Raw genomic sequence first — 14,419 nt, 5'->3', positions numbered from 1 at the left:
GTTCAGAAACTCTGATGCAAAATACTGTAGTCAGTCACTTGACTGGGGCTAATTACATGAAGCATATCAACTCTATGTAATTATAGCAGCCCCACTAGCTACCAGACCATTTCTGAGTGCATTTCAAAGTGCTGGTTACAACCTATAAAGTCTTCTAAGGTTTGAGTCCATGCTATCTAGGTATAGGTAAAGGTTTCCCCTTGACATTTAGTCCAGTCGTGTTCGACTCTAGGGGGCGGTGCTCATCCCCATTTCCAAGCCGTAGAGCCAGCATTTGTACATAGACAGCTTCCGTGGTCACATGGCCAGTGCGACTAGACATGGAATGCCATGACCTTCCCACCGTGGTGGTACCTATTTATCTACTCGCATTTTACATGCTTTCGAACTGCTAGGTTGGCAGGAGCTGGGACAAGCAATGGGAGCTCACTCCATCACGTGGATTCGATCTTACGACGGCTGGTCTTCTGACCTTGCAGCACAGAGGCTTCTGTGGTTTAACCCGCAGTGCCTCTCTGTGCCTCTCTTGGCTTTTTGTGCATAACATTTTCTTCTCCTTTAAAAGATGTGAGTATTGAGAAAACAAGAGGAAAGCTGCAGGGCAGTTTTACATCATTTTATTTGGCATGGGGGAGGTTTCTTTCCCATCCCCTCCTCCTTTGTATGGGGCTTGACTAAGAGGTTGTTAGATTGCATAAAGAGACACAGTTTAGTGTTGTTCCCCCCCCCCCCCCACACACACACACACATGGAACTGGAAGTTGCTAGGAGAAAAGAACGTTTATTTTGCCCCGGTTGCATCGAAATGGAAAGCAGGCCATGGTCAGTCAATGTCTGGTTGCTGAAAGGCAGATTCCAGAATGGCTGACGTACCTTTCTCTGTTGCCAAGCTGTGTCTGTTTTCCAATCTTTGCCTCTGAACCTGGTTGCTCCTCAGCTGGCTCTGCCAATCCGAAGGCCGAAGCACTTCAGCGATAAGCCCTCTCGATTGGGTTTAATCAGACCACCTATAATGTCCCAGGCAAGAATATCAGGGTGTTTGAGCATCCAGCCGTGAAACTTTGAGGGTACGCATGCCCGTTGGAGAGGAGAAGAAAGGCGCCAGAGGAAGACCCCTTGCTGTAATTTGTCTCTTTGCATAATGAAATGCGGACGACAGGAGGCAAGAGGAAAAGGGAAGAGCTAACAGGGGGTGCTGGGACTGAAAAAAACCCTCACCGAAAATATTTGGGCTAATACTTGAGTCACAGATCCTGCCTTGATAGCAAAATGTCAGCCGTTCTGAGTTTAATCAGGACTTAAATTAACCCTCCATGAGAGAAAGGAAAGAAGGAGAGAAAAGGAGATGGAGGAACTGAAGGGGGAAAGAAAGAATTCAGGTCAAGGATTTTTATAAATCAAATGAAATAAGGGGATGTCAAGGGGGCTCTGAAAGGTAACATCTCATGTGGTTAGCAGCTTAGTTCTCATGGGTGCTTGGCAGCGTTCAGCCCCTTTTGGTCCGTCATACTGGTAGTAACGTTGGACGGCTCCTGTGTTGAGATACAGGTGGGGCAGACGGGTGTAAAATAGGGCTGTGTAAGAATTTGGTTCTGTTTTCCGAATCCAGGCTAGGCTGGACTGGATGAATCCCAAGCTGGAATTAAGATTGCCGGAAGAAATATCAACAACCTCCGATATGCAGATGATACCACTCTGATGGCAGAAAGTGAGGAGGAATTAAAGAACCTCTTAATGAGGGTGAAAGAGGACAGCGCCAAAAATGGTCTGAAGCTCAACATCAAAAATGAGACTCTTGAGAGTCCCCTGGACTGTAAGGAGAACAAACCTATCCATTTTGAAGGAAATCAACACTGAGTGCTCCCTGGAAGGGGAGATCCTGATGCTGAAGCTCTAATACTTTGGCCACCTCATGAGAAGACTCCCAGGAATAGACCCTGATGTTGGGAAAGTGTGAAGGCAAGAGGAGAAGGGGACGACAGAGGACAAGATAGTTGGACAGTGTCACCAAAGCTACCAACATGAATTTGACCCAATTCCAGGAGGCAGTGGAAGACAAGAGGGCCTGGCTTGCTCTGGTCCACGGGGTCACGATGAGTTGGACACAACTTAATGACTAAACAACAAGAATTTTGTTGCAGTTTTGGATTTCTGAGCATTACCAGATGTTCTGAACATCTGAATGTGGGAGAAAGCAACCCCGACCATTTCTCCTATCCCACCAGTAGAAGGGGAGGGATGGATGGATGGATGGATGGATGGATGGATGGATGGATGGATGGATGGATGGATGGATGGATGGATGGATGGATGGATGGATGGTTATATGTATTATATCCTGCTTATCTTCCCATGACCTCAAGGTAATCTACATGACTCTCCTACCTTATTCGCATCATATCCCTGTGAGGTTGATCAGGGACTGGTCCAAGGTCATCAATGCTTTCCACAGCTCAATGGAGACTGGAATCCATATCTCTCCAAGTACTAACCACACCATTGCACTGGGTTACCACACTACTGGTTATGTTGATTAGGAGCTTCAGAGGACCCTACTCTTAACAAACAGTAAATCTTGCAAGCTTTGAGTGAGACTTCCAGCTCAATTTATTTTTGTTAAATTAGAATTGAATGCAGTGAGGCTGGAGGCAAAAAAAGGATCATCTTGCCATTTCCATGCCCCCACTGGTGAACTGCTAAGCCCATTTGAACTGTTGCGCTCGCCGTTGGATCATGCCCCATCTGCCAAGTACACTTGAGTTTAATTTCTGTTATTCTCCCTCCATTTCATCATTGCTCTTTTCCTCCTCTCACACTGGCAAAGTTTTCCAGTGAACAAGCTTTTATTTAAACTGTTGCTAACGCTGTAATGCGAACAGAAGCCTTTTAGATTGAGGGACCAACATTTCAATTATACGAATAATCAAATTCCAAGTGTTATTTGAATCACTCGCCTTCGTAAATTAACCGGGTCCTTCCCCCTCCTCCTTTCAGAAGTGGCCCATAAATTACATTTTCCGCTACATTGGCAGTAAATGGGTAATTAATATCTCAACTTTTTAATGTTGATTTGAGAAAAATAAAATATGCCATCCAGCGCACAAACATTGCTGTCTGAGTTGGAAATGGACTCGCTGCCTTTAGGAATCAGGAATGACAGTTCAGAAAAAGGAAAGAGAGAACAGGTTCTCAATGACGTTTCACGAAGATTCCTTCAGCATGGCTCATTCTTCTGCACAGCTTGAGTTCTACGAAGAGAGCAACAGTTTGTGGTAGAGCAAGTAAGAACTGCTAAATGGCTCAGTGGTTTAGGTCTCTGAATGTGGAGCCAGAGGTTGGGAGTTTGATTCCCCGCTCTGCCTTCTCAACAGAAACTGGGTTCTATGATCCATAGCATCCCTTCCAGCTCTGCAGTTCGATGATGATGATGATGATGATGATGATGATGATGATGATGATTATCGGACGATGATGAAGATGTTCCAGATGCAATGGTTGGCAGGGTTTGAATGGGGAGAAGGTATATCACTGGCAGCCGAATCCTGCCAGGAAGCGAGTCAGTCCACCCCATGGGTCTGGTTACTCTTGTGAAAGTTCTGGGGGCATAAATCTACCCTCGATTTCGCTGCCCCCAGCCATTGGACCTGCAATGGGACCAGATACACAGAGGAGATACAGATCTCTTCTGGCACTCGAACCCAAGCCTTGTATAGGTCCATGGTGGTACCTATGCATTTCCCAGTCTCTGTTTAGAACAACAACATTTGACATCAAACACAAACAGCAAGAATGAGTCATCATGAACTGAATGGAGCAGGTGGGATAGAAGGACACTGGCACTCACCTGCAAACAGAAAACGGGTTTACTTTTACTTCTCCCTTTTTTATTCCAGCCACCAGCAGAAAGCCTCATTGGCATCCAAAGGGATGTGTGGAGGGATTTTTTTTTTTAAGTTAGGTATTTGAATTTTTTTTAAAGGCAATATAAGGAGCTTACATTACACTAGGAAGCCCCCCCCAGCCGCATATCCATGAGGAATTGATTCCAAGCCCCCGTGGATCCTGAAAACTGTGGATAATAGCAAACACTATACATAAGGGCAGCAATGATGTATTTAAAGTGACCAACAGAGGGTGATATAGAAAAAGAAAAAAAAGAAAAAAAATCCAGAACAAAAGGATTTTCACCATGTATTACCAGAACTAGCCACTAAAGGAGCCAGAGACTATGCTATGTATTTTACACACACATACACACACGTCCTACTGTACTTCAGACATTCTCTCCGTTCTTTCTCCCCTTATTTTTCTTCCTCCCTGGATCCCAAATTATTGGTGCTGTGACTGATGATTTAATCAAATGATTTGCAAAAAATCATTTGATTAAATCAAATGATTTTTGCAAATCATTTTGCAAACAAAAGCCAAGGAAGGACCATTTCTAAGGTAGATTCCAAAGTATATGAGCCTTCTTTATTGCCACTGATTCAATGTCCTCCTTAGTTTTAACTCCCCTTTCACTACTTCTGAATGAGAACTTTAACATGAGGGACCTGGGGGTATACCACGCCACCCCTTTATGCCCTCTCAGCTCCACCCCTGAAATGATTTCCCCAGAAGTGGACAAGTACTCCGAATTCAGTTCATATTTACCCAAATAGAGTATCCATAGCATTGCCTGAACATTTTGTCCAGCTATAAAAAAAGAAAAGTGCACATTGCACATTTCTGTTGAAATGTTAAATGTTAAGATATTGGCATGCTAAAATCAGGAGTGAAACATAAACATGAAAAACAACAACAGAAACACACACCCAAGACTGAATGTTTGCTGGAAGAGGAAGGTCATAGCCTAGCGTCTGAAGGCTGCTAATGAGGATGTCACCTGGATTTATCTTACAGATGTAGAAATTTGTGGTAATTATGTTAGCAAAGAGCAGCAGGCTAGTAAGGTGAGCTTATGGTTATGATTTAGGAGTATGATGCTCGTGGTAAAATGAAAGAGGGAACGTTTATATTTATCATTGCAAGAAATCTATTATGGATAAGAAGGAGTAAAAGTTAGATTTATGTAAGGTTTCCCTTGGGGCCGAGCTGGAGACGACAGCGGGTTCAGACTGCAGCGACCAGACTGGCAGCTACTCCAAACAAATTTGATGACATCAGTCCAGTTCTGGCTCGTCTCTACTGGTTGCCCGTTTTGCACCGGATCAGGTTCAGGGTCCAGATGCTCACGTACAAAACACTTCGCAGTTTGGGATCATCTACCTAACCCACGTAGGCGTTATGTAGGGACATGGTGGCGCTGCGGGTTAAACCGCAGAAGCCTCTGTGCTGCAAGGTCAGAAGACCAGCCGTTGTAAGATCGAATCCACGCAATGGAGTGAGCTCCCGTCGCTTGTCCCAGCTCCTGCCAACCTAGCAGCTCGAAAGCATGTAAAAATGTGAGTAGGGACAACCTCAGTGGGAAGGTCATGGCGTTCCATGTCTAGTCGCACTGGCCATGTGACCACGGAAGATTGTCTTCGGACAAACGCTGGCTCTACGGCTTGGAGACGGAGATGAGCACCGCCCCCTAGAGTCAGACACCACTGAACTAAATGTCAAGGAGAACCTTTACTTTTCCTAACCCATCAGACCTTCCCAGACCAAGCTCCTCAGTTTAGCCACACCGAGGGAGGCCCATAAATCGCCCACAAGGGGTCGGGCCTCCTTCACGGTGGCACTGAGTTTGTCGAACCAGCTCCCAGTGGAACCACACCTGGCCCCCTCCATGTTAACATTTCAAAGGCAACTTAAAACACTGCTTTTCAGGGAGGCCTTCCATACTGACCCTGCTTGGTTTTACACCTCTTGTCCTCCTTTCTGATTGAGAACCCGCTGTTGGTGCCACACGTATCATCTGTTCATTGTTTTTAATTCCTTGATTGTGTATTAGTAGCATAATAGTATTTTTCGTATTTACTGTCAAAGTCCAAGCTATCCCAGGCAGCCTCTCACCAGGGTCAAGGGCACCAGGACCCAATCCACCATGCAGGGTGTTGACTCTCAAAGATGCTCACTGCGCAGCGGGCCATGACCAAGCAGAGGTGGGAGCACCAATGGGCTGGGAGCCAGGTCATAAGACGGGAGCACGGAGTCAGAACAAGGCTCTGAGATGCAGGAGACCAGCAGAAACCAGCAGGGACCAAGGCAGGAACAAGAATAGGAGCAGGAACCCTGGGATGCAGGGACTCAGGAGCTCAGGGGCAGCAAGGCAGTCAGCACAACCAAAGACCTTTGTTGCTGAGGGAAGTTCTAGGTGGGAAAACCACCCCTTAAATAGGCCTTCCCTGCAGATTTCCAGGTGAGCCTCATGCATGGCCCAGCGGCTGATCCACAAGCCAAGCAAACACCAGGCCATTCTTGGGTCAGGCTGGCCCTGATCCTGCCGCTGCCAGAATGGTGTGGGCCAGATCCTGACATTTACTATTGCTGGAAAACTGTCCAGAACTCATGGGGTGGTGTCTCAATCAATCATAGACTTGTTTCCAGAACTGCAAAGAGGTGTCTTCCATGTGTGCAAACTCTCTGAGGAGCAACATGGAGCGGTATCCTCACAACCAGACTTTCATTGATAAACGATTCCAGCAAAATGAGTAAAGCATTTCCTTGGTGGTGGGCCAAGATGTAAGAAAAAAGTATACGAAGGGTAACTATTTAGAGATGGCCACTTGCAGAAGAATACAAGAGGTCAAGATGCCCAATCTTACCTGGCTATCTACCTATATCACCCTCTGTTGGTCACTTTAAATACATCATTGCTGCCCTTATTCTAAGAAGAGGTGTCAGGAAGTGCACTGTGTCCTCCACTACAACTTAATGGCTAAAATCCAGTAATACGTCACAATTCAAAGGAGGCCCTTTGAATCTGTGGAACGTATTGGAGAGTTGGCTCACCAAATCCCTTGTGATGCAATGGATCTAGTGGTGTTAAGCCCCTCTCATGCTTGACATCTATCCCCAGACGTTCATGCTAGTTGTTTCTCCATCCAAGTTGCCCCCCCTTCTCTCCCACTCAGACACAAGGAGTTGGTAGAATCCTGCTTCTAGGCCACGCAATTCTGTTTTAAAATAGTGTGCCTTCAACTTTTTTTTTTGAGCACCCCTATTTCTTTGAGTTTTTTCCAAAATAAGGTGATCTTGCAGTCAGCTTCATTTGAATTAAAGCAGCTCTGAAAGGAGCTGGGGCTTGGGAAAAATCAGGACCCCCAGATTTTGTCTGCCTCTGCGGGTGACAAAGTAAGGCAGCAGAAGCTGGGAAACAGCAACAAGACAACGGGGACAACTTCCTCAGAGAGCAGCTTCTGAAGGACATCTCTGGTGGCTTCCCAGCTGTTCCTGAAGAACTCCCTAGCTTGAAGGACAGAGGCAGATCTGCCACATAATTTGTTGTAGAACCCTACCACCAGACTTGGGCATGATGGAAAACTCGAGATTTGCACTAACTGGTTCATTCCATTTCATCCCTCCCCCACCCCCTCTGGCTCAATCAGCCACTCACTAGGACCAGCACGCTAGCTTCCGACACCTCCTCAACTGATCTTCCAGTCCCGGGAAGAGCTCAGGCTTCTCTGCCCTGCCGTTATGGGCTGATCACCCACTCAGACAAAAAGGGTGGGGCAGAGAAGTCTGTGCTCTTGCTCGTGACTGGGAGATTAGCTGAGAAGGTGAAAAACTCAAGCAAGATGGACCCTGTAAGTGGCTGATTGGCTCAGGGAGCGGGGGGGGATGGGAGCAGTAGCACCTGTGCTGCCGCCTTTACGAACTGACACGAACCAGTTTGTGCCCATCTCTATGGAGGATCCCTGCCTATTGTCAGTGTCAAAGTAAGATTTCACTTCCGGTCCAGTCTGGTGAGAGTTGCAGATTCCAGATTCTAGCAGGGATAGCCAATCAGATCAAGATTTTGGTACCAGCTTTTGATGAATCGATTTTAGAGATATGATTCAGCATCCTGGATCTCTCCTCGAAAGTGTGGAGTAAAACCTGGAGCAAACGCCTCACCCTCATCAGAGTTAACAGCTTTCCTTTGCCCATTCAGGTTCTGCAATGGGAATGCAATTGGTGGATATACCCTTTTGTTTCCCCCAAAGGCACGAAAATGGTTTGGAGCAGTAGGTCTTGAGACAGTGAGCGAGCTTGATGTATATAGGAAAAACAAAAGATGATATAAAGTCATTCCTTAGTGTTTGATGAGACGTATCCATTAAAAAAAACACACACAACCCCAAAATCAAACAAGTCCACACATTAAAAAAAATGTATGCGGGTCCCCTGAGCTCCTAGCCATATGCTGCAGGAAAATGTCACCAGTTAAAGATGTATTCATTTGCTGTTTTGAAAAGTCTGTTTGATATTCATGCATTCCAAGTGTTTTGACCTAGATTTCGGTGGAGGCATTAGATCCAGAAAATGAACAGGAAACAAGACAGCTGTTGCTTGTGTAGTCAAAGGAAGAATCTAAAGTGAAGAAGGAGGGGGGGAAAGAATTTTTTTTTTTTAAAAAGAGAAAACATTTATTAATGCATGCCAACATTTTGCGCAGCCAATATGTTTAATACGAGATTAACTAATATAAGCATATGGGCCTGCATTTGTTGGAAAGCTTTAAAGAAAAGAACAAAGAACAAAGTTGGAAGTCTCAAAAGTTCAGGAGGAGCAAAATTTGCACTTTCTCCTTGAAATGAAAGCCTGGCAAAATGGCAGCATCCTTTAATTATAAGCTCCTTGCTTAATGTCAAAACATTTAGGGTGGCTTTTTGTTATTATTATTATCATCATCATCATTCCTCTTATTCGAGGGACTATGTTAATGACACACCTTCTGCATCATATGAAATTAATATGAAGGTTGACAGGAGTGCTTAATGTCTCAAAAAAAGGGGATGCCTGAACTCAGTTCGTCTGGCAATATCGCTCTCGGATTGGGCAGCTTTTTCTTCTCATCCTAATGAATGGGGGGGGGTCACTCGATAATCAATTCATGATCAGTGAGATGCACTTTGCATACACAGAGAGGGTATAGAACTTTTCCTAACATTGAAGACTAGACAAATCATTGCTGGACTCCAGCATAGATTTCTCCTTCAACAGACTAGTGTTCTCCCTCAATGGACATGAGACTTTCTTTAAAATTAGATAGGAGAGTTAGGATGCCACACCGAACCACACAAACACTGAAATATCAAAATGCCTCTCATTCTCACACTCTAATAGAGCATCCCTCACTCTGTCCTCAGCATGTCGTTGTTGTTTAGTCGTGTCCGACTCTTCGTGTCCGCATGGACCAGAGCACGCCAGGCCCTCCTGTCTTCCACTGCCTCTCAGAGTTGGGTCAAATTCAGGTTGATAGCTTCGATGACAGTGTCAACCCATTTCATCCTTTGTCATTCCCGTCTCCTCTTGCCCTCACACTTTCCCAACATCAGGGTGTTTTCCAGGGAGTCTTCTCTTCTCACGAGATGGCCAAAGTATTGGAGCATCAGCTTCAGGATCTGTCCTTCCAGGGAGCACTCAGGGTTGATTTCCTTTAGAATGGATAGGTTTGTTCTCCTTGCAGTCCAGGGGAAGAATTGATGCTTTTGAATTGTGGTGCTGGAGGAGACTCAATTCTTTGGCGGTCAGCTTTCTTTATGGTCCAGCTCTCGCTTCCGTACATCACTACAGGAAAAATCATAGCTTTGACTATTCAGACTTTTCTTGGCAAGGTGATGTCTCCTCAGCATATAGATATGACATATTTTGAGGTAATAACCCCTTGCAGCAGGACTCTTGAATTATTAAAGATAGGAAATTTTAAATGAGTAGATTTTTTAAATAAGGATTTCCCTAAATACACGAATTTCCTCATATTTGCTATGGAAATAACACAGGACTAAGAATGAGAAAGAGAGAGAGAGAGAGAGAGAGAGAGGAAAAGTTGCAACTGACAGATTCATCCATAATTTAAATGATTAACTCTTCAAAGTCTGGGATTGAATCCCTTCGTATTCGAACATGGGAGACTGCTGTCAAACCTGCCGAGGCTGGGAGGTTCTCCTCAACCGCAGGCTCTATGAACTCCAGGTTTTCATTGCTACTTGAACTGGTCTTGATTAAGGTAGGGGGACAGGGGACAATTCCCAGCCAGGCCTAGTTCCGTTCACTAGGCTGCCAGGTCTCGAGTTCAGGTGTGGGGTCTAGTTCTCGACCGTGAATCCATCCAGCTGTTGCCTTTAGGGAAGGCAGATAGTGCCAGATAAGGCAAGCCCTCAAGGCCCAACGATCCATCCTACCTCCCGAGGAGCTGCTGCAGGTGCTCATTCTGGCACTTCCTGCACCAGAGCTGCCTATGGGTCAGGATAGGTCTCAGGGTTCAGCTGAGTGATCATGATTTTAGAGGTACGGGTTGCCCAGCAACCTGACACTCCATCCTCCCATGTGTTTTACCTGTGAGGGAGTGGGTCCATGGGTCACCCATCCAACACCGGGGGGAGGAGATGGGAGGGGCTCCTCTGAGACCCTAACCTTCCTCCTCTGTTAACAGAAAAGAGTCTCTCTCTTTGTGCTTCTCCTCCTTTTAAATTGGGTCCCATCAACTGATCCCAGCCACCATTGCGCCCTCGAGGCGTGGGTTCTCTTTCCCTGCCTCCTCACGCTCACCCGTGGCCCAGCTCTCACCTTTTGCATGGTACAGATCTACCATGAGACTAGCTTAAACTTCAGGACCTCTCATTCTGGAGGGACCCTTCAGTCCACATTAGAACATCCCCATTGAAGAAGAGAACAGTGGCTACCCGGCGTGGTTGCTGATTGCAAAAATATAGGTCCAGCACTGTTTTTGCTCCCTTAGGCCGCTGGGGTCTCCATACGCTTCACCAGAAGGTGACAATCAGAGGCAGGTGGCCCATGAGGGACAGACAGACACAAACACATGCCGTGCTATTACAGTACTTATATTACTTCTAACATTGAAGCCTTGTTTTATTTTGCAAAACAGATTTTTTAAAAAAAATTGCAACAGATCTTACAATGTGCAAAATCCCCCCCATCATCATCATCATCATCATCATCACTACTACTACTACCTTCTCTCTTCCTGTAGTATCTTGTATTGTCCTATTTATTGCATAAAGATGTACCAAGTTAGGATTTGCATTCCTTAGTACAGCCTTGTAATAGGTGCATCCATGTGTTTTTTTTGGAACTGACAGTTCCTTTATCATGATCCTCTGTTTCAGATAGCTTCCATATGGTGCAACTTAAACATTAATAGAAGGACATATGTGGCAGGTTTATTGTATGCATTCATCCAAAGTGTATCATCAACCCGTTGCAAAACACTAACTGGCAAGCGGAATTGCGATCAGCTTTTTTTGAGCCCATCCCTGAATTGTGTTGTTAGATCTTCAACGAAATCTTATTAAGGCTGAAGAGCTGCAGCCAAACATTTAGTTCCTATTAATAATCATCATCATGTGCCATCAAGTCAGTTCTGAGTCTGGGCAACCCTTTTCAGGGTTTCCTAGGTGGAGAGTAGTCAGAAGTGGTTGACCCTTCCCTTCTTCTAGGATGCCCTGGGACTGTGCAGCTTGCCCAAGGCCACCCAGGCTGGCCTTGCTCCCAGGAGCTACAGTGGGGGAACCTTCATCCACATTTTCTTATTGAAGCGGACAGGGATGGTATCTGATCCAGCCAGACCATCTGAATGTTCTTCTTATGGTGAAGCTGTGTATTTCTGTTCAATATAATTTTCAGATTTATTTACCCTAACTTAATTTTTTTATATTGTTCTGCATTTCATTTGCATCTCTTTCAAAACTCTTTATGAAACTGTTTATTTACACACCTCTTTACTATATTTCTCAGACTATGAATTCCAAAAGGATGCTATTCCTGAATAATTTCCGGAAGTACTTTGGCTTGGACCTACCAAGAAGTGTGTCAGACCATTATAAGAATTGAAACATCCGAGGGGTTCCTGCGCTCCAATCTGCACTGAGTCCAGGCAGTGTCTGTTCAAGGCAGTTCACATCAGACTAGGGAGGGAAACCTTGACCTGGCTTGTCCTTGCACAATAAACGAGCAACAGAAACAACAGATAGATTTTGCACATTTATAAGACCTGTTTGCGCTTTCCTGCAAATTTCGAAGCATTCAGATATACAGTAGGACCCTTGTATCCAAGGAGTCAGTATCCATGATTTCACTTACCTGCAGTCTGAAAATATTAAAAAAAATATTAAGAGAAAAAAACTAGAAATATGTATTTTCATAAAGTATTTACCAGCACTGGCCAGTGGAGGGAACCAGAGACCATGCTATACATTGTTGTTGTTGAAGACTTCCATGGAGCTCAAAATCTGTGTATAACTCTTATGCTCCCCAAAACATAACTACAAAGCATAAGCAGTTCTCTCTCTCTCTCTCTCTCTCTCTCTCTCTCACACACACACACACAGAGGCAGCTAAAGGACAGGAAAAAGCAGCTATCAATCTCTCCTTCTTCTCTCGCACCCACCAATGGAAAAGCATGCCACTGTGAATTCCCCCAACCTTTGTCAGCTTTCTGGCATGCCCCATCATCCTCCCCAGCCACCATGTGGTGCTGCCATGACAGGAGAGGGAGCCCAGCTAGGCCAACAACAACAACATCTGGTGCCACCAAATCCAACAACAAGGACCTTGGTAAGTTTGAAACCCACCTTTCATAGGTCACTTCCTGGAGAGAAAGAGCAGCCCAGTATTTATTATTATTATTTTAGCTAGTTAGAAATACGTGTATACCCCCATGCCATGATGCTCAAACCCATGCAAATCAAGGGTGACGTGTATGCATACACATGTAGCCAATATTGAAAGGTTAGCTGGTTGTTAAGAAAGACTCCAACAACCCATTTAGTGCTTCAAATAAAAATGTTAGACTTTGGGGGGAATTTGCCAAGTTCACTCAATTGGATGTCAACAAGGGAGGACTTGGCTGAAAGGTCAAATAATTTTTTTTCTCCATCCTCCCTGCTCAGAAGAAAATTGCAGTTATCTGACCTTGCCTGAGTGGATGAGACAAATGAGGATTTACCTCCCTAGTCAGACTGCAATAAGGTTAAATTCCTAAAATACTCCCATAGCTTGGCTTGCAGAAAGGTGGGAAGTGGCCTTTCTTTTTAATCTCAGGGAAAACTCTCAGTTTAGTTTAGCTTTCTTTCAATAATGCTCAAGAAAAGACTGGAAGCCAGCTCACACAGCATGTGTGTGTTGTTGAGTTGTCGTCTTATTTATTCCCCCTTCAGTGTGCTCACCTGCTATGCCAGGTGCTCCCATTAGCTCTTTATATAAATATTGGTCTTTCCCCACCCCAAAGAAACCTGTTATTGTATAGATGAAGCAACACCCAGCCAAGCTGTGCAAAGAAACCGAAATCTGAAGCATTCATTTTATCTCTCAGGAGCTCCATCCCCTTTTTCCTCCCATTGTTGTTTGTGCTACTAAATGGAAGAGGAATGATAAATGTACAAATTCACAATGACGATTCCTCCACAGTGGACATTTTCATACCAGAGGTATTACAGAGATAACATCAACATCCTCTATGAGAGTAATTTTCTGACAGGCATGCTAGTGGCAACATCTTACGTTTTCCCAGCTAGGGCACAATTGCTCCTTAAATAGTTAGCTCTTGGCACAATTACCTTCTGAGGGTATTTGAGTCTTACCGTTGGTCAACTCCCAACAGACCATTCTGTAGCAGAGTTCTAAATTTCCAGTAAAAGTCCTTGCGCTCTGCAGGAAAAGTACAGAGACTCACAGTAGAGAATAGATTTACATTCTCCGGATAGCCCGCTCCGTTCTCATTAATTAGCACTTACAGTATAAATAACACCGTCTGAGACATTAACAGTGGAAAGAATAAACAGCATTTCATTACTTACTGTTGCTAACAGATCAACAGCAAACCATCTAACAAACAAACTGACTGCTCCGAAAAAGGATTTTAAAAAGGGAAAGGAATACCCAGCAGAGAGGTGGGGGTCTCTTTGAAACCAGAGGTGCTCAACAGGCATTTCCAGTAGGTAGGTAGGTAGGTAGGTAGGTAGGTAGGTAGGTAGGTAGGTAGGTAGGTAGGTAGGTAGGTAGGTAGGTAGGTAGGTAGGTAGGTAGGTAGGTAGGTAGGTTGGTTGGTTGGTTGGTTGGTTGGTTGGTTGGTTGGTTGGTTGGTTAGTTCATTTCTTATGGCAATCTCTTAGCCTGGTGCAGTCTGTTATGAGGCTGGGGGAGAGGAACTTGGCCTGAAGCCCACCAAAATCACCCACCTCAACTTTATGGTATTCTAATGTTTCTATTAACGATTAAGCTAAAGTAATATTTGAAGCAAATGTGTCTACGGGGTAGGGATGTAAAT

This window comes from Pogona vitticeps, chromosome 12 (genome assembly GCF_051106095.1).
Source record: "Pogona vitticeps strain Pit_001003342236 chromosome 12, PviZW2.1, whole genome shotgun sequence".
In the NCBI taxonomy this organism is placed as follows: domain Eukaryota; kingdom Metazoa; phylum Chordata; class Lepidosauria; order Squamata; family Agamidae; genus Pogona; species Pogona vitticeps.
The sequence above is the reverse complement of the archived record's forward strand: the minus strand, read 5'-3'. Positions refer to the sequence as shown.